At 46.4% G+C, this 23,479-nt stretch overlaps 1 long non-coding RNA gene across 2 annotated transcripts; it reads left to right on the top strand.

The window, feature by feature from the left end:
• The first annotated feature begins 8,304 nt into the window (after positions 1–8,304).
• Positions 8,305–22,468, top strand: LOC131502717 (uncharacterized). Of its 2 annotated transcripts, XR_009257132.1 has the most exons (4): positions 8,305–9,422; positions 9,692–9,877; positions 10,122–10,303; positions 22,361–22,468. It is a non-coding gene; the product is annotated as an uncharacterized LOC131502717 (long non-coding RNA). The 2 variants fall into 2 exon arrangements; XR_009257131.1 differs by having other exon boundaries at positions 9,692–10,303.
• Positions 22,469–23,479: the final 1,011 nt, after the last annotated feature.

Genomic DNA, 23,479 nt, shown 5'->3' with positions numbered 1-23,479 from the left:
CTCTGGCACCCTGACTGGCTCACCAACTTCTGCAGGTCCCTCATCCCAAACATCTCTGCCGGAGGGAAGTCTACTCCACGGCCTATAGGGCCAGGCTTCTCAGATGTGCTCCAGAGCCCCGGGCTTCTGGGCAGCCCCTGCCCCCACTGGGCCCGCCCTGATTTTGGAGTTCAGAGAGCAGAGGATAGGAAGATTCCCAGTTCTGTGAGTGGGAGAAGTACTGTTTTGTTGGTTGCTTTCCCACAGCTGAGCTCGTCATAAAAGGAGCTCTGTTCTCCCAGGGTTTGTTAATTGCAGCATCACTGGGTTTAAAAAAAAAAAAACAAAAAAAAAAAACCCCCTTCAAGAATGTAGGGAATCTTGTCTTAATTCAGTTTGATATCTAGTCCCTCACGGCGGTGTCAGTTTCCAATCTTATGTTTGATACACCAAAAATTAACAATTCAAAGTCATACCGGCATAGTCAAGTTTCCAATATTGAAATAACCCTCTATGCTAATTAAGTGTAAATTATATTAGATGTATCAGGTTACATTGCTGCATAGCACCCAACAGTTGCATAATCTTTTGAATTCTGTCAAAACCTGCGATTTCAAGTAGAATTAGCTTTTTTAGGAGGAACCTCTGGTAATATCTAGTGAATATCTAGGCCCCCCAGTGAAATTTTCTCGACAGCTAATTTTCTAGCGGGGCAAACACTGGTTATACTTGGGAGTTGGCTTTGATCCTTTGATCTGGTGACGGTGTGGGTGTGAGTGTGGAGGAGGGAGAAGGCTGAGTATAGTTCTCTTTGGCTGGACTGAATTCCAAAGCAATTCCAGTGGCTTGCAAATCAGAGGGTCCGTTTCATGGTGTGCTTAAGAAGGATTCCCCTGAAGGAGTCGTGCTGATTCTAGAGATTAAGGAAGAACGTCCTGGTGGCAATTAATTAATTGTATGCTACACTTTAATTTAAAACGAGTCACTCTGGCTTGGGAATAAATAAAACCCTCCCAAGTGTGAAGGCAAAATGAAAATAAGTGTCGATGGCCACATTGCCAACCTCGTATGTGCATTTAAGCGTGTTCCTTTTGGAACCTTCGCGCCAACGCTGCCAGGGCCACGGTCTGTAGAGCTGAGCAGATCGGTCAGCTCAGTCTCAGAGACCACACCCGTCTCCTTACCCCAGGCCTCCTGCCCACCCTGCGGCTCCCCCTGCCGGGGAATCAGGTTGGAGCTGGGGGTGGTGGCAGGTGAGTGGGGGGCGGGGCGGGCGCTGGGCAAGTCCCCTGCGGACCCCGGGGCTCGGGCCACCTGCTCCTTTTCTAGACCCGGGGACAGGGCGCCAGCCTTTGCTTCTCCACCAGGGGAATTTCCTCAGGGACCAGGGGGTTTCTGAAGGCCAGAGCATCGGCCAGGAAGAGCGCGCACCCCGGGGAGGCCGCTGGCGCATTTTCATCCCGAGAGCCTTAACCACTCGGTATGCAAGTGCATTGGCACCCTCTTACTATCTCTGTCAACTGGATGCTCCTAGAAAGCAAAACTGGTCTATTTTCAGGCCTGCACAAGCTCTGCTTTAAGGGGGCCTTTCCATCTCCTAACTCTGAGCCCGCTGTGGCTCACAAAGCCCCGGCTGGCAGAAGACGTGCTCACCTTCCAGTGGGGGGTCAGCAGCAGACATCGCGCCCCGATCTCGGTCCATGTTTTCAGTCTCGTCGTCGGGGTTGCTGGCCCGTGTTAGACAGGGACACTTCAGCCCTGCTCCCCCGCCGTGTGCGGGCCCTCCCACACGCCCTTGCTCGCACCCACGGGGGATTCGTATAAAAAGCCTCGGCAGCTGGGTCCTGGTCAACCGAGGAAAGCACTTCCAGCCTCGCCCGCCCGCCTTCCTTCCCTCGGCTCCTGCCTCCCCCAGCCTTCGGTCATAGGTCGCCCTCTCTTTCTTTCTGTTTACACCGGATGACTCAACCCCAGCCCCCGGCCCACAGCGACCCCGCGAGGACCCCGGGCAGTGGTGGCCGCAGAGGGGCCCGGGCCTGGTTCCGGGCCACCCCGCAGCGCCCCCTGCAGAGCCCGGGTTCATTGCGAGGCTGTTTGGGGAACCAGACCTGACGCCCCGCGCGCGCCCCACCGCGACTTGGGGGCCTTCCCAAGTCGGGGAGCAGGTATCAGGGAAAGAGCCATCTCCGAAGATGGCTTTGTTTTCCATTAGAAAGAATTCTCTGCTTGGCATAGCAAACCTTTGCTTACGAACACTGGCTGTCCCCGTCTGCCTGTGACCTGTCTTCGTCTCCTTTGCTGTCCTCACTCCCGCCACCTTGTCCTCAGTTCAGGACGGGATATGGAAGCTTCCACCGCCTGACTGCTTGTGGCTGGGCCTCGTCCTCTTAAGGGGCCCCTGTCTGTACGTAATTGAATTTGGTTTTTCCCTGTTCCTCTGTCTCATGTCAATTTGATTATTAGACCAGCCAGAAGACCCTAGCAGCGTACGCGAAACTTTTCTTCCTCCCTGACAGCTTCATTCATATTTAAAAATCTCATCCCTTTGTGTAGTCACCATTAACAAAAACTATTCTGAAACTTCCAACTTCATAAAGGCATTAGATCGGGTTATTAAGCAGCGAATGGAGGTGAGGCATTCTTAGAGACCTAGTGGGAATTCAGATTCTGTCTGGATACCTCGTCTTTTCTCCTTCAACCAAACCACGCTCCTGAGTTGCTGAATAACACCGGGTTTTTGTTACGACGCTCACTAATAACCGAACGAAGGCAACCGGCAGAGTTCCTTTCTCCTTGTTATTATAAGTGACACTTTGCTACATGCCCATGATAGTAGCCGTCCGTGGGCTCAGGGCCAGACAGCTGGTTTTGCTCTGGTGCAAATTCATGACTCCATATGTGCTCGATTCTTACCTGTTCTTAGATCGATAGACGGCTTTGTTTCTAAACTGAGCTCTCCATAGTATCCTCAGAGAAAATCTTCCATGGGTCAGGTTAGACTGTGGTAACAAAACACATCCTAAATTTGAGTGGCTCGTACTCACTAATTAGCTAATTGACTTCGTACTCACATCTCATGCCCGCTGCTCATGTCGCGGCAGAAAAGAAAAAGAAAGGCGGTGGTAAAGGGCACGATGGCTCTCAAGGCTTCTGTCCTGATGGGGTATGGATCTTTCTGCTCATTTTCTGCCTCTTCTTTATTTTAAATTTAGCTACCTAAAAGCAAATTGGTTAACATACAGTGTAGCCTTGGTTTCAGGAGGAGAACCCAGTGACTCATCGCTTACATAGGACACCCAGGGCTCATCCCCACAAGCGCCCTCCTTAACGCCCATCGCCCATTTAGCTCATCAACACCCCCCCCCCAGTATCCCTCGCAGCAACCCCGGTCTGTTCTCTGCTCACTTTCTATTGGCCAAACTAAGTTGCATGGCTGAGGCCGACGGGGCAGGAACGTACAACCTTCCCTGTGGGATGACCAGGGACTATTTGAACAATAACACGGTCTTCCACAGGCCTCCTCCCCCAGGCTCCCTCTTACTACATTTCTCTCGCAAGAGCCAAGTTGGTTTTGCATTTGAATCACGGTTTTTTTAATTGTAAGACATTTTCTGTGGTACCCACACCCTAGTTTTAGGACCAGCCCTCTGGCCCTCTTGTGTCAAAGAGATTTCCTGACCTGTATCAAAAGTGCCCTGGAGATCTGTGGTATCCATGAAAGAGAAGCTGTTCAGAAGCCACCTTCTCTCCATAATACCGCCCTTCTTTGCCTGTAGCAGAGCAAGCCAGAACAGAGCTGTTGCCTTCCAGAAGTTTCTTATATTCGTATCGTAAGCCTGGGCATCAGCAAACCTGACATATATTTGAAACCACAGGCATTAGCATTTCGCCTCCTCCGTCTCCTCCCCCTCCTCCTCCTTCTTTAGATTTATACACTTGCTGCTGCACTCGTCACATGGTGTCATCCTGTTTGCTTGCCCTGTTTTTTGTCCACATAACACTCTACATTCCCCAGCTCAACCGTAATCTGCCTTATAATTACTTTTTAAGATATCTGTCTCCCTTGACTTATTCATGTGCTCTCGCCTCTAGGCTAGTCCCTTCTATACCTAGCTGTGCTTGTCCTACTGTTTTGTATCAGCCTAGGTCTTGAGATATCCTTGGCCATTTCTCTCGGAGCCGGAATGTTGACTTCCTGCTTTAGGAAACGTCTCTGGGGTCCATTCTATCACGCGTTCTGCGTCCCAACTTCCTAGGATCCCCTTCTCGTTCCTTTTATCCTCTTATACCTGCGGACTTCTAAATCTCCCTCTTTGTGGAAGCTTGGCACACGACCTTCGGTCTCATGAAACACGGAGCCAAAGCTCAAGTGGGGGTGATGTTGGGGAGAACCTAGAACCTTCTTGTGGACGTGACAGGCCTGGTATCCCTAGAGAGTTAGAGACCGCTCGACATTCCCAGTCCCAGGGAGAAGCTTTGTCTTGTGTGCAAGAAAAGAGCACCCACTGGCCTTTGACCAGCGCCACACTGGTGATACCACTCATTGCCACCCCGTGATGGGTTTGCCCTTTGGGGAAAGAGTACTGACCGCAACCAGACAGGCACTTTGCTGGCATGCTAATATTAAAGTCAAGCCAGGAAAAAAATGCAATGATGTTTTATGTAAGATAATGGTTATCTTACAGCACAGTGGGTGTAATGTACTCAGCGATCTGTTTTTCTTACCTACCTGTCAAAACTCCAGTTTGAAGATTCATATCAAACTTATTTTAATTCACAAAGAAAGGCTGTTGCCGTGGGGGTTGGGGAGGAAAGCATCGCTGGTTGCTGAAGACAATCCTTCCATACACAAGCCAATATTCACAAAATAGAGGAGGGCCCAATAAGGACTCTTCATAGAACGATTAATAGGTTTCTAGCCCGCATGTGAGCATGTGCGTGCACGTGTGCACACACACAGACGATTGCTGGTTGGAAGGCAGCTTGTGTGGTATGGAATTTCTAGGGATGCAGACGGCAGGAGAGAGACCAAACAGCACCTTCCCTTCAGACAAGACCGCGGTTTTCTCGTGTGCAGCCTAAGGATACTCATAGCACCTATTTCATAGGGTTACTTTCGAGGAAGCAACGTGAGAATACACGTACGGCGCTTCACACAGGGCAGGGCACGTGGGAAGTAGTCAAACACGTGAATTCGCATTGTTACCGTGAAGTGGAGTCAAGGCTGTGCTTCGTACGCCAAGGTGATGGTCTGGAGGGGTCCGCGGGAAAGGGTGCAATTAGCATTGCTTCTCCAGAACCGGGAGTGTGATCCCTCACCCCAGTTCCAGATGCCTTCGTCAGGTCACTGCACACACTAGTCACTGAGCTGGCTGTCCAAGGCCACCACTCCTGGCTGGGGTCAGGAAATAGAGTAAAGTTAAACTCTCAGATGGCCCAACTTATAATTCTAGAACTCCTCCTATTTGTTGAGAGCACTTCTGTGCACCGAGCATCATTCCTGATTCCTAACGTACAACTAGAACGACTCTAAAGGCAGGTGCTGTCGTTGGCACCGTTGTACGGAGTAGGAAAACGAAGCACGAGAGAGTAAGCGCTCGCCCAGTTCTACCGAGTAAGTGGCAGGGCTGGGAATCGAACTGAAGTCTGGCTGGGCTCAAAGCACCAGCTCCAACATACCAGATCTGAGCCTATTGTAATATTAGCAAGAACTGTAAAAAATACCCTTCAGTTCCTTATTTTTATGTTTCCCTAGGGGTCTTATGTCTATTATGACTTCAAAGAAAAGACTATGAAAATCTCCTTTAAAGCAAAATGATCATAAGTAACTTGTCCTTATATACTTAAAGATTTATTAAGGCACTATTACTACAATTTCTTGTCCAGGATTAAACTGTTCAATTTATAGTACTTGATAAATTACTTTGATACACTTAGCTACCTCTTCTTCGGCATCTCTTTAAATTAAATTTTTAGTTTAAGAGCAGAGAACACTGACGAAAATGGGATTTCAAAATAAAATGACTGCATCCAGAAATCTGTATATAGCTCTAAGATTTCTGAACGTCTCAACATTTTAATTCCTATCACACGGATATAAGCTTGGACTTAAAATATCTGTAATTTCACTTTGACTCGTACATTTAATGATTATTTTTTATGCCTTGCTCAATTTGTTTCTACTTCCTCTCTTCATCAAAGCCCTGGTTTCGCCGATGCTGAAGTGACACTAATCTCAAGACCAGGTTTGAATTCATTTTAGTAATTTGTAAGTACATGTGAATATTAAGGAAGTATTAGCAATATACCCACGTACGAGATTTAGCAGTTTGGGAAGCGGGACTGGAAGACATGGGATTTTAGGTTAGATAGCGCTCCATGTGATTACTGACCCTGCCACATTCTGAATGTATCATTTGAGCTTAGTGATCCTTCATTTCCCCGTCTGTAAAGTGGGGCTCATGATACCTTCTTCCCAGGAGGGATGGTGTGATGTACCTCAAGGGCATAGACTAATGCGTGCCACGAAATAGGCTCCCACTTTTGTTGAAAAAAGGAAAAAAATGTTGATTCCGTTCCATCCTTTATGTCAATAGAAGTGAGAAAAAGTGGATCATTTCTAATGCATAAGGTAGAAAAACCCTTACAGCCATTTATAAATGTGTGTGTGCATTCTCTATATGATATATGTATGAACTCTGTATATATATATATATATATATATATATATATATATACTCTGTATATATATTATACTCTGTATGTACCTATAGAGAGAAACTGTATATATAGTCTATGTATATTCTGCATACACACACACTATATATATATGCACACACAATGTACTCTGTATATATACACACTTACTATACACACAGTATACTCTGTATATATGTAAATTTATAATCTCTCTCTCTTTTTCTCTCTCCCTCCCTCCATCTCCAGACACACACACACTTGCACACTGGGTTACTTAATTATTAGCTCACTGTAAAATAGGGCTGCCGTGATGGCCTAAATGAGATTCCCACCTAGAACAAACAATGGTTCTCCATTATTATTTTTTTTTAATTTTGAGAGGGAGAGAGAGAGAGAGACTGTGAGTGGGGGAGAGGGGCAGAAGGAGAGAGAGGGAATCTTAAGCAGGCCCCACGCTCAGCGTGGGACTTGATCCCATGACGCTGGAATCGTGACCTAGACTGAGCCACCCAGGTGCCCCCACTCTTTACAATCAAGTTAGAAGTCCCGTTTTCTTCAGAGTCGTTTGCATGTTACAATTTTTATGTGAGTGTCCTCTCGTTTTGTAAGTCATAACTACATAAGGCACCGAGCTTGGTGCTTTCACAAATATGGTCTTATTTAAGCCTCATGACACCCCGGGGAAGTAGGTAGTATTATCCCCAGTTTTTCAAAGTGTCTTTATTGAAGCACAATAGACATATAATAGACTGGAAATTTGACGGTGTGCAGTTTGATATGTCTTAACATACATATACCCCTGGGAAACCATGTACAATCAAGATAGCAGACATTTCCGTCACCCAGAGAAGTTTCCTCACATTTCCTTATAATCCCTCCCTCTGTCTCTCCTTGCCCTTGCTCTATCCCAAGCGACCATCACCTGCCTTCTGTCACTATCAATTAGTTTACATTTTCTAGAGTTTTCTATCAACGGAATCGTATAATAGGTGGTCTTTTGTGTCTGGCTTATTTCAATTAGCATCACGTTTTCAAAGTTCCTTCATGCTGTAGCACACATCAGTATTTCATCCTGTCTTATTGCAGAATAAGATTCCGTTGTATGGATGTCGATGAGCATTTGGGCTGCTTCCGCTTCTTAGCGATCATAAATGAATTAATGTCGCCGTCAACTCTAACGTCCATGTTTTTGTGTGGACGTACGTTTTCATTTCTGTTGCGCACGTATTCGGGAGTGGGGATTTCTGGCTTATTCGGTCACTTTGCGTTTAACTTTCGGGGAACTGCCGGATTGTTTGCTAATGTGGCCGCCAAATGCTTCATTCCCCGCAGAGCGTTTAAATATATGAATAAACGGATTTAGAGAATGTCAAGGACTTGCTTAAGGCCACACCACTTGGCGTCTGTCGTTTCAAAACTCCATGCGAGGCGATGCTCAGCTCCTTCAGGATGATGTTTCTCAGACTTACTTTCTCCCATGGACGGGCTCTGAACCAGACCGCTTAGATCAAAACCACTTGCTGGTTCATAGCACGAAGAAAGATTCTTAATCTCTGTCCTTCAACTTCTCACGTGTAAGAACGGAGCTGACGATAACGGTAGCTGCCTCATAGGATTCTTTGGCGATGCAATAAATTAATGGCTGTAAATTACTTGGCTCAATCCTGGAACGCACAGGGTTCCAGAAAGACTGGTTATTATTATTAGCACCGTTTATTATTATTACTGCTGTTGCTACAATTTGCACCCAGAGCAGCTCATAATAGAGGCAAAAATCAACCCTCCTAGGTAATCGCACCAACAGGCTGCTCTACAATATATGAATTGACGTCTGGCTTCAGGAGGAATACTCGATTCACGTCTCAAAATAATGTGGCGCCGTGTGTGCAGAAATGAACAAAGGGCTTTCCTACTTTGGGGACTCAGTCTAACGTGCTGGGTCTTACCCTTTTGGAGGTCGGAGCGTTGGCCGACGGTGACCGACCCTTGCGTGCACAAGGCCCTTTGCAACATTCCGGTTATGGCGGGTCTTTTCGAGGCGGGCCTCGGAAGGGAGGAACGGTTAGGACCCACCTCATCTACGACGGGCCTTCTGCCAGGCACCGTACATCCCGGGGCCCGTGCGATCCTCACAATCACCCGAACGCGGAGAAAACCGAAGCTCACAGAACGAAGTGTCTTTCTCAAGGTCACTTAGTACGCATGATACTTGCACTGTTTCCGGGGCCATTTCTCCTGTGCCTCCTTTTCCAGTGCTTGTTAACTATCAATTTAAGCACCCTTAAAGGTGAAATCGCTTCAAAACCCCTTCCACGGTTTGACAGCCTACATTCAAGCCTTTTAGCATAATTGGGGAAGTCAGTGGGCGGGTGATTCTAGCTTGCTGCAGCAGAAGCCAGTAAGCCATCTACTTATCATTCTGTTGGCGAAGTTTCTCTGCTTTCTTTCCTCTCGATAACACAGCAGGATGTCATTTGCAAGGATGCCAATCCCAACACGGTTCCTGCACCTAACTTGCGACATCAGTTACTGACTGGTTGTGAGAAATGCCCCCGTTGTACAAATGAGCCCCTTCCCTTTGACACCTAAATTGTCTTCGTGCCTGTTCTACACGTCGGAGGGCGAAGAGAGGGCTTTCCAATTTCACACCCCTAATCCAATTTACCAGACACGGCAGTTCATAAGTTTGAAAGCAGAAGAGGAAGGACTCCACCGCTGTCCAGAGTGGACCTGCAGTCCTGTCGGTGAGTACACCTCCTGGTGCAGATTCCCTACAGGGAGATTGTTGTGCTGGGAAGGGGCGAAATCCCACCCCGCCTCCTGGACTCAGACGGGGCTCCCCCCTTGGCTCGGAGGTCAAATCGCTTCTTTCTGCCGCCTCTAAGGTGTGTGCAGGTTGGGGGTGGGGGGAGATACGGGAGACAGCGTAGGCTTTTATTCGCTAATTGTATTAAGTCCAAGAGAAAACGCTTTCTGAGTTCCATCTCACGGTGTTTTTCATTCTCCTTCCCAGTGTGCCACAGAGATCCCATTTTCAGGACCAGCCATCCTCCTTCCTCTGCACACACACGGAAAGTAAAAGGGGTAATTATCCCCCAGGAGCACCTTAATTGTTCCAATTAACCTGACCACTTTTTGCAATCAAAGCCAGGCGGAGAAGAGGAATTAAAGCGATCAAACACCGTTTTATGGGCTGTAGGTAAGTAAGAGACAAGGCAGGGCCCTTTCTCTGAAGGACGGGCTCTGAAACAACATAGGCTTGCACTCAGGGATTTTTCTACCACCGTTACCGAAAAGAAAAATGACATTTTAGCAGCTTGTAATTCTACCATCACTGTGCCTTTCTTTCATAACACAGCACATGACCACAAGTATCCACGCTCATTTAAGCTGTCTGTGGAAGCACTCTGTGAGCGGAACTGTTTAACTGCGTTCTCGGGCAGGCAAGCCTGGCTTTGAACCCCCGTTCTAAAACTAACGCGCGCTCCAGTACTGGACAAGCAAGGAAACGCCGCGGAACCTCACCATCCCGAGCTACGAGGTGGGCACCGGCCCCATATTTTAGACGATGGAAGTGACGCTTCAGTGAACTGAAGTTACCTGCCTGCGTTCACGTTTGAGCTTGGTAATCAGAGGTCGTTTCTTTCTTTCTTTTTGTAAGTTCGTAATATCTGTATTTGTATAATGCTTTGTAGTTGATAAATAGTTTCTGTAAATGCTGTTCAATACTCGCAAAAATGTTCCATAACAAAGGTGCCACCATACGAGGAGACAGGGGCTCTGACATGTCAAAGCGATTTGCCCGAGTTCACGCACCGGTAAAAAAAATCTAGGATTCAAAGCTGGGATTTCAAACCCTCTCTATGACTCCGGGTCCAGTATTTTCCCTTTATTGTAGCCGAGCTTGTCTGATGGTGGATTTTTTTAGTTTTTTATTTAAATTCAAGTTAGTTAACATATAGAGTAGTAATGGTTTCAGGAGTAGAATTTGATGATGCATCGCTCACATACGACACCCAGTGCTCATCCCCACAAGCGCCCTCCTTGATGCCCATCGCCCATTTAGCCCATCCCCCCTCCCCCCTCCCCTCCAGCAGCCCTCAGTTTGTTCTCTGTATGGAAGAGTCTCTTATGGTTTGCCTCCCTCTCTGTTTCTATCTTATTTTTCCTTCCCTTCCCCTATGCTCATCTGTTTTGTTTCTTTTTAAATTTTTTTTAATGTTTATTTTATTTTTGAGAGAGACACAGCACGAGCAGGGGAGGAGCAGAGAGAGAGGGAGACACCGAATCCGAAGCAGGCTCCAGGCTCCGAGCCGTCGGCACAGAGCCCAACGCGGGGCTCGAACGCACGAACCGAGAGATCGTGACCTGAGTCGAAGTTGGACGCTCAAGTGACTGAGCCACCCGGGCGCCCCCACATCTGTTTTGTTTCTTAAATTCCACATATAAGTGAAATCACATATTTGTCTTTCTCTGACTGACTTATTTCACTTTAGCAGAATAACACTCTAGTTCCATCCACATTATTGCAAATGGCAAGACGTCGTTCTTTTGATTGTCCATTCACCAGTCGACGGACATTGGGGCTCTTTCCATACTTTGGCTATTGTTGGTAGTGCTGCTGTAAACATTGGGGCCCATGTGCCCCTTCAAATCAGCATTTTTGTATCCTTTGGGTAAATACCTAGTAGTGCAATTGCCGGGTCGTAGGGTAGTTCTATTTGTAAGTTTTTGAGGAACGTCCACGCTGTTTTCCAGAGCGGCTGCCCCAGCTTGCATTCCCACCAACAGGGCAAAAGGGGTCCCCTTTCTCCACGTCCTTGTCAACACCTATTGCTTCCTGAGTTGTTAATTTTCGCCACTCTGACAGGTGTGCGTTTCTCCTCTTCTTCCTTCGTTTCCTTCATCTTTTCCTGTCCTAACATTCACTGAGAATCTACTATGTGCCAGGCACTCTGCTAAATATTAGGGACACAGTGGTGAACATAATGGACATAATCTCTGTTGTCATGGAACTGAAACAGAACTCAACTCTGTCTTCTTGCAAAGCTCATATCCTAATCACTATGCCATAGAATTTTGCTTTCCTCACGATGTTGTTATGCTCAGATTAGTGAATGAACGCAAAAGCGTTCTACTCTTTGAGGAAGTTCAGTTATATATGTGATACGCACACACGTATCTTCCGGCAGACTGAATCTTTATGAACCTTTTCAAGGCTCATTTAGACATGACAGAAAGATGTAACTATAACTAAAAATTGGGTCATTTGCTCAAAATCCGTTAATTTTCTAAATAAAATGTAATACAAAATCTATGGGCAAATCTATAGAGACAGAAAGTAGATTAGTGGTTGCCTGGGGCTAGGAGAAGGAACAAGGTGTGACTGCAAATGGGCATGAGTTGCTTTCTGGAATGTTCTGAAGTTGGATGGTGGTGATGGTTACGTGATTCTGAAAATTTTCCCACAATCTTGGATGGTACACTTAAAATGAGACACTGTTCTGTTATCTAAGTCAGACCTCAGAAAAGCTGTTAAAAGCACAAAGTATATTAATAAAGGCTTATGAGTTAATCCTGATGGGAGGTGTGAGTTCAAGTCTTTCTGGGGTGATCAAGGAAGAGACAGGATCATGAGAGGCCGTACCGCATGAGCTTTATTGGGCGGTGCATGGACACGTTTGTATGCAAGGAGAAGTCCTTCCCAGCCGGAGACCTTCCAGAGACAGCCTCATGGGGTGATCACCCTGAAGGGGACTAGAGCAAGGGACCCCCTGGGGGAGAGGAAACGGGAGACAGGGCTTATGTGTCTAGGCAGCGTTGCTCAGAGCACCGAGGTGGACCGTCTGCGGGTCAGAGAGCTCCGAAGGGAGGCACTGGCTTGGGGTCCTTTACAGGCACGGGATTTGTCTTATCTGTGGCCAGCAGATGTTAGGTGCAGTTTCACAGAGTATGTAAAGTAGGTAGGTTCTATATGGTAAAAATAAATTTATTTGGACTATATTTAAAGCAATTGGATGTTTAAGAATTTGAGTTGGGGGCCACAGGGCTCTGAGCTAGGGGTCCGTCCTAGCCGGCTGTGAATAAATAAATGACAGGGGGCCCATTTTAGGCCAGGGCACAGGGGCCATGCCTGGCTTACGGATGTCACAGGAAGCTATCATGAATTTGCCTTAGCCTCAAAAATGATAGTGGTTAAGAGCGATCCTGTCTAGTCACCCTCGATGGGCCACATACCTGTTACCTGATGGTCCTGGGCAACCTCACGTTCTGGTTTCCTCATCTGTGAACCAGGAAAGTATGAGCGTTTGCCACACAAGACCGTGAGGATTACCCAAGTAAACATGTGCCCTGCACAGAGGGTGCCCTCGACAGTTGCCAGCCCTTATTAGCCGAGAACCTGACAGTGCAATCCGTTTCCGCACCTCTGGAAGGAGAGTAGTTGTAATTAATGAATGTCACCACGATTTCTATTTAGAAGAACTTTTGAACTTGAGCGTTGCTCGCAAGAGAGCAAACGGCCTCCCCTAAAAGGGCAAACATCTTGCCATCGGTGCAGTGCGGACAGCAGGTGGGCACGGCCCTCACGGGCCCCCACGGGCCCCCCTGGGAGCCGACGGCCGAGTGACGCTCGGGCGGAGTCACCGGCGGTGTGTGCGGCTGGTGCTGGGGTCATGGTCAGCTGGGTCGGGGTGAGGAGCCAGTGAACTAACGCAAGCCAGAGCACCCAGTGCGGCGCCTGGCTGTTGGGAAAGTGAGGCTCAGAGACGTTAAGTAGCTTGTCCCCAATCACAAGGATAGCAAATACTAGAGCTAAGGTTTGAACCCGGTTGGTCTGAATCCTTACGTTGCACTCCTAGCCGTGTCGCCCCACGACCTTGCAGCTGGGGCCCTTCAGGTGGGTTTAGCCTCTCATCCTCAGGCTCTTCGTGTTTAAACTGTGAGAGTTCAAGGTAGGGCTGCGGAGGATGGTTAGGAGAATTAAATGAGATACGGAAAACAGAATTGTGCCCGGCCGGTAGGAGGCGCCCGATAAGCGTCCGCGAGTGTTCAGTGACTGTGATGACGTTTGCCCGAGGCGCTTTCCCTTTAAAACTCGTCTCCCGGAATGTCTCACGCGAATGAGGTCGCAACTCAGGAGAGGAAAATTGGGGCCAGGCCGGGCTGGACTCCAGCCCTGGGTTCACTTGATTATCCACCTCAGCGAACGTCAATTCCGTTCTTTTGTTACTCGTTTAAAAGTTTGGTTGTTTTTAATCTTGATTTTTGAGAGAGATAGAGTGTGAGCAGGGGAGGGGCAGAGAGAGGGAGGCACAGAATCCGCGGCAGGCTCCAGGCCCCGAGCTGTCAGCACAGAGCCCGAAGCAGGGCTTGATCTCACAAACCGTGAGATCATGACTGAGCCAAGATCAAGAGTCAGACACTTAATTGACTGAGCCACCCAGATGCCCCTAAATATGAGTTTTTAAATTAAATGTTCTTCCTCAAAAAATCAAATGTTCCCAAATCACATAGGCACGGTTAATGGAACAAGTGTGTTTTCTCAGTGGGAACAGACCTAGGTAGGTGAACCAACCAGAAAGTTCATTCTAGGGACAATGTTTTAAAATATCACTAATAATGATACTGGAATTGAATTCTTGTTTTATTTTTATTTTTATTTTTTAAATAATTTGTAGCTTAAAAAATTAATGCTTATTTATTTTGGAGAGAGAGAGAGACAGAGCGTGAGCAGGGAAGGGCAGAGAGAGAGGGAGACACAGAGTCCGAAGCAGGCTCCAGGATCTGAGCTGTCAGCACAGGGCCCGACGCGGGGGCTCGAACTCACGGACCGCGAGATCATGACCTGAGCCGAAGCCGGACGCTCAACCGACGGAGCCACCCAGGTGGGTGGCCGTTTTGTTACTTGCTTAAAAACCTTAGACTCATCCTGGACGCCTTCCTTTCTCTTCTACCTCACTTCCACTCGGTCAGGGAATTCTTCTGGCTCTGCTTCCAAAAGAAATCTGTGATCTGACCCCTTTACATCACGTCCACCACCACTATCCTGGCCCTTCGGAGGTACAGGTCACCGTCACTGCTGAACGGGGTTTCCAGAAGAGCCTGCTAACCGCTCTCCCTGCTCAACTGCCCTTGCCCCTCCCCGCCCCTTCGGTCTGTTGTCGACCCAAAAAGTCACAGTGCCCCTGTTAAAACCTGTGTCGAGGCAGGTCCCTCTTTCGGCGCCCGGATGAAGGGATCTACCGCCGTGTAACAAAGCACTGCCAGCACAGCGGCTCAAACAACATCCATTCATTATTCCACAGCCTCAGTGAGTCAGAACTCGGGACTCTGCTCACCTATGTTCCCCGCTCAGGGCCTTGCTGGGCTGCGGTCAAGGTGTTGGCTGGCCTGTGCTCCTATCCGGAAGCTCAGCTCGACGAGGGTCTGCCTCCAAGCCCCCCTCAGGACATTGCCGACATGTGTCCCCCTGCAGCTACAGAATGCACTGCCGGCCCAGAGCCCAACATGGGGCTCGAACCCATAAACTGTGAGATCGTGACCTGAGCCAAAATCAAGAGTCCGGACACTTAACCGACTGAGCCGCCCAGGCACCCCTTCTAAATACTTCTTTAGAAAGCTCACCTGATTAGGTCAGGGCCACCAAGGATGATGCCCCTTTTAATTACCTCAAAGTAAAGCTTATCAGGGGCCTTAGTTACATCTGCAGAAGTCCCTTCACCTTTTTCGCGTCGCGTAATCTAATCACTGGAGTGACAGCCAGCACGTTCACGTGTTCTGACCACACTCAAGAAGAGGAGGAGAGGATGGGGTGACTGGGTGGCTCAGTCGGTTAAGCGTCCGACTTCGGCTCAGGTCATGATCTCGCAGTTTGTGAGTTCGGACCCTGCGCTGGGCTCTGGGCTGACAGCTCGGAGCCTGGAGCCTGCTTCCGATTCTATGTGTGTGTCTCTCTCTCCTCTCCCTTCCCTGCTCATGCTGTCTTTCCCTCTCTTTCTCAAAAATAAATAAACCTTTAAAAAAAAAAAAAAGAGGAGGAAGAAACAGTGGGGGCTATCTTAGAATTCTGACTTCCACACCTCGTTTAAACCTTTGGTCAAATGATGCCTATTCTGGTCATACCATTTAATATTGTAACCCACCCCACTCCCACCCCTTACCATGACTCTTACCCTACTCTACTCTTTTTTTTTTTAACATTTATTTATTTTTGAGACAGAGAGAGACAGAGCATGAACGGGGGAGGGTCAGAGAGAGGGAGACACAGAATCTGAAACAGGCTCCAGGCTCCGAGCTGTCAGCACAGAGCCCTGCTTGGGGCTCGAACTCACGGACTGCGAGATCATGACCTGAGCCGAAGTCGGCCGCTTAACTGACTGAGCCACCCAGGCGCCCCAGCCGTACTCTACTCTTTAAAAAAAAATAAATTCTATTCTTTAGAATAGTTTTAGGTTTGCAGCAAAATTACAAAGATAGTACAGAGTTGCCATCTAGTCCACATTTAGTTCCCCTATTATTAACATCTTATAGTTTTATGGTGCATTTGTTACAATTAATGAACCAATATGGATATATTATTATTATTATTATTATTATTATTATTAACCAAGGTCCACACTATTCAGATTTCTGCATTTTTACCCCTAAAATTCTTTTTACAGCCCAGGATCCCATCCAGAATAATGGATTATATTTACTTGTCATGCCTACTTAGTCTTCTCTGGACCGTGCCAGTCTCTCAGACTTAAATGGGAATCGTGGTGAGTTGTTGAAGCCTGGAAGTGGACAAGCTTGAGAGTGAGACACTCACAGGGCAGCAGTCTTCGGTAGGGCCTCACTCTTTGGCGGTGAAACCCACCAGGTTATTACACAAAAGGGCCAAGAAAGATCCTGGCTGGACCTGGCAGGAGAAGAGTAATCATTGTGAAATCCTCCAGACCATTCTCTGTAAGAAGTCCAACTATACAGGGGAAGACTTTGCCAGAACCTTATTCCATTTGTGGAAGGACATTTGCTTGACTCCAGCTACCTCTAGTCTTCCTGGCTAACCTAAGGGTAGAAAACAAAAGATTTTCTAAAAATTGTGAAGATCACAGTCTAGGAGGGGCCAAAGCAACCAGGAGAAGAGAGTGACATGAGGTTGGACCTGCCCTCAATCTTTCTCAGATAGTGTTAAGAAAGCACCAGGAAAAAAAAAAAAAAAAAAGGTGGAGGCCTGCTTTGTGACTCAACTTGTTTCAAGGACATTCTTCAGGAAGTAGGAGAGAGAGCTGTGTGTGTGGGTGTGGCTTTTCAATGCACAGCAACGCTTCCCAATGGTAAACGTGGCCAGACTGCCATTGTTGAAATTGACTTATTCTCGTTCATATTCTGTCCTTTCCAGTAAGCATAGAAAGGGGTTGAAGAGAGTGACAGCAGTTGAATCCTACTTGTAATGGGAACTGACTGCCGTGGGAGGTATAATCTCACTGTGTGGGGAGAGAGGGCACGTGGGAGGGATGGGCAGGCTGGGAAAGACTGTCAAAAAGAAGTAATGCCTTAGCATAGTCTTCAAGACCGAGTAGGAACTAGGTAAAGAAGGGGAAGGGGGAAGGAGTGCATTCTGAGCAAAGCAAGAATCATGAATGTAAGCCTAGAGGCAAGAGAGAAAAGAGCCTATTTTGGGGGGTTGTAAGAAACTGAACATGAGTGTTTATGAAGGAGCAACAATGTTCATGAACACTGAGTGTTATGAAGGAAGTGCACACAGTCAGAAAATGAAGCTGGAGAGGGAGGCGGGGGTCAGATCATACAAAGCATTGTGTCCATGGCTAGGGAACTCATTTTTTCTTTTTTTTTAAAATTTTTCAACGTTTATTTATTTTTGAAAGAGAGAGGCAGCGTGAGGGGGTGGGGAGGGAAGAGAAAGAGGGAGACCCAGAATCTGATACAGGCTCCAGGCTCCGAGCTGTCAGCACAGAACCTGACACGGGGCTCAAACTCACAAACCGCGAGATCATGACCTGAGCCGAGGTGGGACTTAACCACTTGAGCCACCCGAGCGCCCCTTGTTTTTTATTCTAAAAACAAAGCCATTGAACGGTAATGGTGCCATCAGATTTTTTATATTAGGAAGATGATTGTGGCTGCTGCGTGGAAAATGCGTTGTAGGTGGTGGCAGGGTGTGAGTGACAAGGAACATCAAGGACGTCAAATGGGAGTCCCAGGCCCTAGCATTAATGTAGGTTATTTATGATCACGCCCTGAACTTAAGGGTGGCAGCGAGGAAGTACAAGAATAGAGAAACATTAGAGAGATAATTAAGGAGTACAATCTGCTGGTATTGGTGATTGATTGGATGGGGCACGGAAAGGGGAGAAGAGGAACTCGAAGATGACCCCAAGAATCTGGTGGGGATATACTTTTTGTCCTGTACCAAGAGTGAGTGCATTGGGAAAATAGTGTCTACATTTCCTTTCAGGAGCTTCTCAAAGGTTTTATGCAGTGAAGGTAATTGTTTAAGGATATCATCTGTCTTAATTAGAGCATTCAGAATGTGAAATCTTTGAATGATCCTGAATTTCTGGTGAGGAATGCCAAACACATGCAATTGTAACAACTTGTAGAAATAAAAAAAGAAAAAAGAAAGAAAGCTATTTTACTAATGTCCACTCCAGTTGTCGATCAGGAAGTTTTTAGTTCAAGCAGCAACTAGTTATAGGAGTTTAACTGTAGACAGAATGGTAAGCTGAGGATCGTTCATTGTTTGTCCCTTGCCAGGTTCTGTCCTTGTTATTGACAAATCAATTATAGACAAACTGAGTTTGTAACTTTTCAGTTGGACAACTTGAAAAAAATAGGAAGCGTTTACTGCCCTGTAGTATTTACCTGATTGAGTTATTTTTAAATTGCCCCGTGAGAGTATTGCCAAATACTGAAAGCTGACACATCATCTTAGAAGGGATGAAGTTTGATTGTGAAATTGGACATGAACTTATCTGGCAAGAACACAACTCCTGAAGTGTTCTTGCCTAAAAAATTTCTTTTCATATAAACTTATGAGAATGTCAGAGATGATATTTTAAAGGTCAACCAGTCCAGCCCACTTTTAGGCATAGATGAAACTAAGACCTACGGAGAAGTGGTTAAGGAACCTGCCTATGGTCACAGGGCACCTTTGGAACTGAGTCAAGACGCAGTCGTTAATTTTCAACCATCAGGTCCAATGCTCATCAGACCGTCTTGCACCCCTATGTATGACTGGCTTCCAAATGCATATAGCTACTGTTATTAATAAACAATAATAATTATGAATGCATTGGAAAGTATTACTAAACTCAGGGGAAGTTTATAAAACTTTATAAAAATCAATGAATTTTTCCCCCAATCGACAAACAATAAGATTACCACTTCCCTCATGTGGAGGTCAATATAACCAAGGAAGAAGCCATTGATAAGATGTTCTCCCGCTCAAAAAAAAAAATTTGGAACCTTCTTGTTGTGGGTTGAATCCTGTCCCCCGAAAACATATGTTGAAGCCCTACTCCCCAACACGTGTGACTTTATTTGAAAATACGGCCTTACAGATGTTACCATGTTAAGATGAGCCCATACTTGATTAGGGTAGGTCCTAATCCACTAAGACCGATGTTCCCACATGAAGAGGAAAAGAGAGACACAGGGAGAATGCTATGTGATGACAGAGGCAGAGATTGGATCCACACATCTATCCATCAAGAAACGCCACGGATTGCTGGTAGGCACCAGAAACTATGAGAAAGGCATGGAACAGATACTCCCCCAAACCCTTCAGAGAAAGCATGGCCCTTCTGACACCTTGATTCAGACCTTTAGCCTCTAGAACTGTGTAACAATGAATTGTTGGTGCTTTAAGCCACCCAGTTGGTGGTGATTTGTTACAGCAGCCTCAACAGGCGAATACACTTGGTTTCCACTGAGGGCGGCCAACAGGCTATGGAAGACACCTGTCGAGGTGGAATGTTATCATCATGTGCTATTTATTTGCCTGGCTTCTTTCCCTTCATCCCTAGATATGCTGCCACTTTCAGCTGAGAGCACAGTGCTTCTCTGTCACCTGTACTATGCAGTGAATGGATTTTAACTGAGGTCATGTCTCCTGTCCTCTTGTACTCTTCGCCCCTCCCTGCTTCCGTCTGCAGGGATGGAGGTCTTCCGCACTGCACTCGTAAGTTAGACTTGTCGTAGAGGATGAAAGTGTGTGGGGTAAAGCGACGATGGCTCTTATGAGCTCTCCCATGCTTTCATTTAAAGAAAAAAACAACCTCAGTTTGCTTTTATTGAAAACATTAAGGGTTATTTCCTCACTGGTCCTCCACCTCCAAATGGAAACCTACGCATGTATCCTTTTATCTGAATCCTAACTAGAAATTTGGCTCCTTTTTGCCGCACCAGGCAAAGATGAAAAGCGGAAGTCAATATCTAGGAAAGATAACAGAGAACCACGAAGTATGGCATTTCGGCCGCACAAAATACACGCAGTCGCTCCCCCTGGCAATTCTGTCCCAATTAGACACTCAAGTGACCTCCATGCTTTACTGTCCAATGTACTCAAGTGCAGGGCTTCCCAGGTATTAATGTGACACTGGCTTTGAATCTTGTTCTTTCAACAGCATCACGCTCTGGCATTGAGCTTTGGGGTTGGGAGGGATATCAGAAGACAGTGAGCTCAGGGGGGTCTGGGGAAGCACTGAGACTCACACAAGTTCACAGAACTAATTGATGGTAGAGTCAAACCTGGACCACGGGCCTCCTGTGCCCCAGCCTGGCATCATTTCAGCCAAACGTCTGTTCTTTTTAGATGAGATTTAGTTTTCTTTCAGGAGGTGTTATTTCTCTCCTCCTCTTCCAGGCAAGTGTAGTGTAGTGCAAGGTCTGATCTCTGGAGGTGAAGGACAGAACTTTCCTGTAGGGTCGTCTTCAGTGCTTTCTTATTTCAGCTAAAACTGCGATAGTTTGCCCTCCCACCAACAGAATCGAATGGAATGGAATGGAATGGAATGGAATGGAATGGAATAGAAGCTTCAGATGATGAGCTCGTTCAAAATAAACAATGGTAATTTCTTAGTTTTGACCATCGCACTATGGCTATGCAAGATGGTAACATTATGGAAATCTGGGTAAGGGATATAAAGGAACTCTATACTATTTTTTGCAACTTTCCTGCATGTCTAAATTTAGTTCAGATTAAAAAGGTTTAAAAAATTGAATAAGCAGGATTTTGAAATATACCGATGGCTTTCCTACCTAACCTCTTCCTGAAAGAAAGTGTGTGTGTGTGTGTGTGTGTGTGTGTGTGTGTATGTGTGTTCCCCAGAACATTCTTTACAAATTCTGACCTTCTACTGCTGCAATGGAGTAAGCTTGATAAGTTCCTCTTATCATCTTGTGAAAATTACATTTTGTTAATAGCCATTAACCATCATATGATAGACTATGCACTCAGTAGCTATAATGTGCACGTGGTACAGCTATGGGAAAAAAACCAAGAGTACTCTTGGGGGCAATGCGATGATTGGCTAATCCTCTGTTGGAAAAGCTATAGCGCTCCACTTCTCCCAGGGGAGATAATGCAGTGAGTATCAACTGGCATCCGAAACTGGTAGCTACTCCTCTGCAAGCCCATTTCTACATTTCAAATCCATGTAATTGTTTCAGAAGCCCAGATGTATTCAATGTTATCTCTCGCAATTGCCCGGAATGGGTCTTACAATGCATTTACATTCATCAATTAACTGTCGAGTGCCTACTGTTTGGAAGGCACCGTTCTGGTTGGAAAGACAGACAAGTAGGGAGATAAACATTATATAGTTTGATAAGGGCTATGGTGGGGGGAGTCACATGGTTCTATCAACGCACAGAGGATTAGTACTTCTAATTTGGCCTTTGGAGTGAAGATGCCATGGAGGACTTGCTGAAGGAGGGACTACCTAGGGCTGATTCTTTAAGGAAGGCGTGAGGTAGCCAAGCACAGAAGGCAAAGACCATAGAGAAGCACTGTAACCAGAGAGAGGAATATGAGCACAATTATAAGGACAGTTTGGCGTGTGTGGCCGAGCAGTCCGTTAGAGTTGGGTCATAAGGTGTGCGTGTGTGCGGGGAGAGTGCTGGGGGACAGGGCAGTGGCGTGGACTGACTTTTGTCTCAGAGGCTCACTCTGGCTGTGGAATGGAAAGTGGATCACGGCTAAACTAGAATGGGAAGAGAACCTACTGAGGAGGCTGACGGCGGCTCGGAGAAGGATGGTGGCAATGGGGGTGGTGAAATAGACCCGCTACAATTATATTTAAGGGGTGAATTTAGAAGTATGCGGCACGTCATTGAATGTGGGGTTTTACCAAGAGTCAATAAAAATGATGTCCCGACTTTTGCTTTTCCACATGAGTTAGCTATAGCTTCAACTTCTTTCTGAGTACTTCCTTCCCTTCGTTGTCTTAACTGAAACCTGGCTTTCCTAAGGGCACTACTTTCCTTGGGTCGTCTCAAACTAAAAGGGCAGAACGAAGGGAACACCGTATGTTCCCAGGTACGGTTTATGGGAATGCCAAAAAGACATAGGTCAAATAATTTTTTTTTTTTTTACCATTTTGCACTCAGTTAAAATAAATGAAATTAAACAAAAAGAGTTTAGTTCCAGTGTAGTTAACATGCGTTGTTATATTAGTTTCAGGTGTAGAATATGGTGATTCAACAATTCCGTACATTCCCCCGCGCTCATCAGAGTAAGTGTTCTGTCAATCCCCCCTTATCTGTTTCACTCATCCCTCCTCCCCCCTCTCCTCTGCTAACCATCAGTTTGTTCTCTAACGTTAAGAGCTTGTTCTTTTGTTCGTCTCTTTTTTTCCTTTGTTCATTTGGTTTTTTTCAAAATTTTATTTAAATTCCAGTCCGTGGGGCGCCTGGGTGGCTCAGTCGGTTAAGCGTCCGACTTCGGCTCAGGTCATGATCTCGCGGTATGTGCTGACTGCTCAGAGCCTGGAGCCTGTTTCAGATTCTGTGTCTCCCTCTCTCTCTGACCCTCCCCCGTTCGTGCTCTGTCTCTCTCTGTCTCAAAAATAAATAAACGTTAAAAAAAATTTTTTTTTAAATTCCAGCTCGTTAACACACAGTGTACGGGTGCCTGGGTGGCTCACTCAGTTAAGCGTCTGACTCTTGATTTCAGCCTAGGTCATGATCTCATGGGTATGAGATTGAGCCCCATGTCGGGCTCCACACTGTGCATGGAGTCTGCTTACGATTCTCTCTCTCATTCTCCCTCTGCCCCTCCCCTGCTTGTACTCTCTCTCTCTCTCTCTCTCTCAAAAAATACAGTATAATATTAGTTTCAGATGTAGAGTTTAGTGATTCATCACTTACATACAACACTCAGTGCTCATCACAACAAGTCCTTTGCTTCTTAAATTCCACGTACGAGTGAAATCGTACAGCATTTATCTTTGGCTAACTTACTTCACTTAGTGTTATACCGTTTAGCTCCACCTATGTTGTTGTATATGGCAAGATTTCATTCTTTTTCGTGGCCGAGTAATACTCCGTTATACATATATTATATATATCACACTTCTTTATCCAGTCATCTATCGATAGACACTTGGGTGGCCTTCATAATTTAGCTATTGTAAATAATACTGCAGCAAACATTGAGGTGCATGTATCTTTTTGCATTGGTGTTCTTGTATTCTTTGGGTAAATATGCAGTAGTGAATTTGCTGGATTGTGTGGTAGTTCCATTTTTAATTTTTTGAGGAACCTCCGTACTGTTTTCCAGAGCGGCTGCACCCGC

Source organism: Neofelis nebulosa, chromosome X (genome assembly GCF_028018385.1).
Source record: "Neofelis nebulosa isolate mNeoNeb1 chromosome X, mNeoNeb1.pri, whole genome shotgun sequence".
In the NCBI taxonomy this organism is placed as follows: Eukaryota; Metazoa; Chordata; class Mammalia; order Carnivora; family Felidae; genus Neofelis; species Neofelis nebulosa.
The sequence above is the reverse complement of the archived record's forward strand: the minus strand, read 5'-3'. Positions and strand labels throughout refer to the sequence as shown.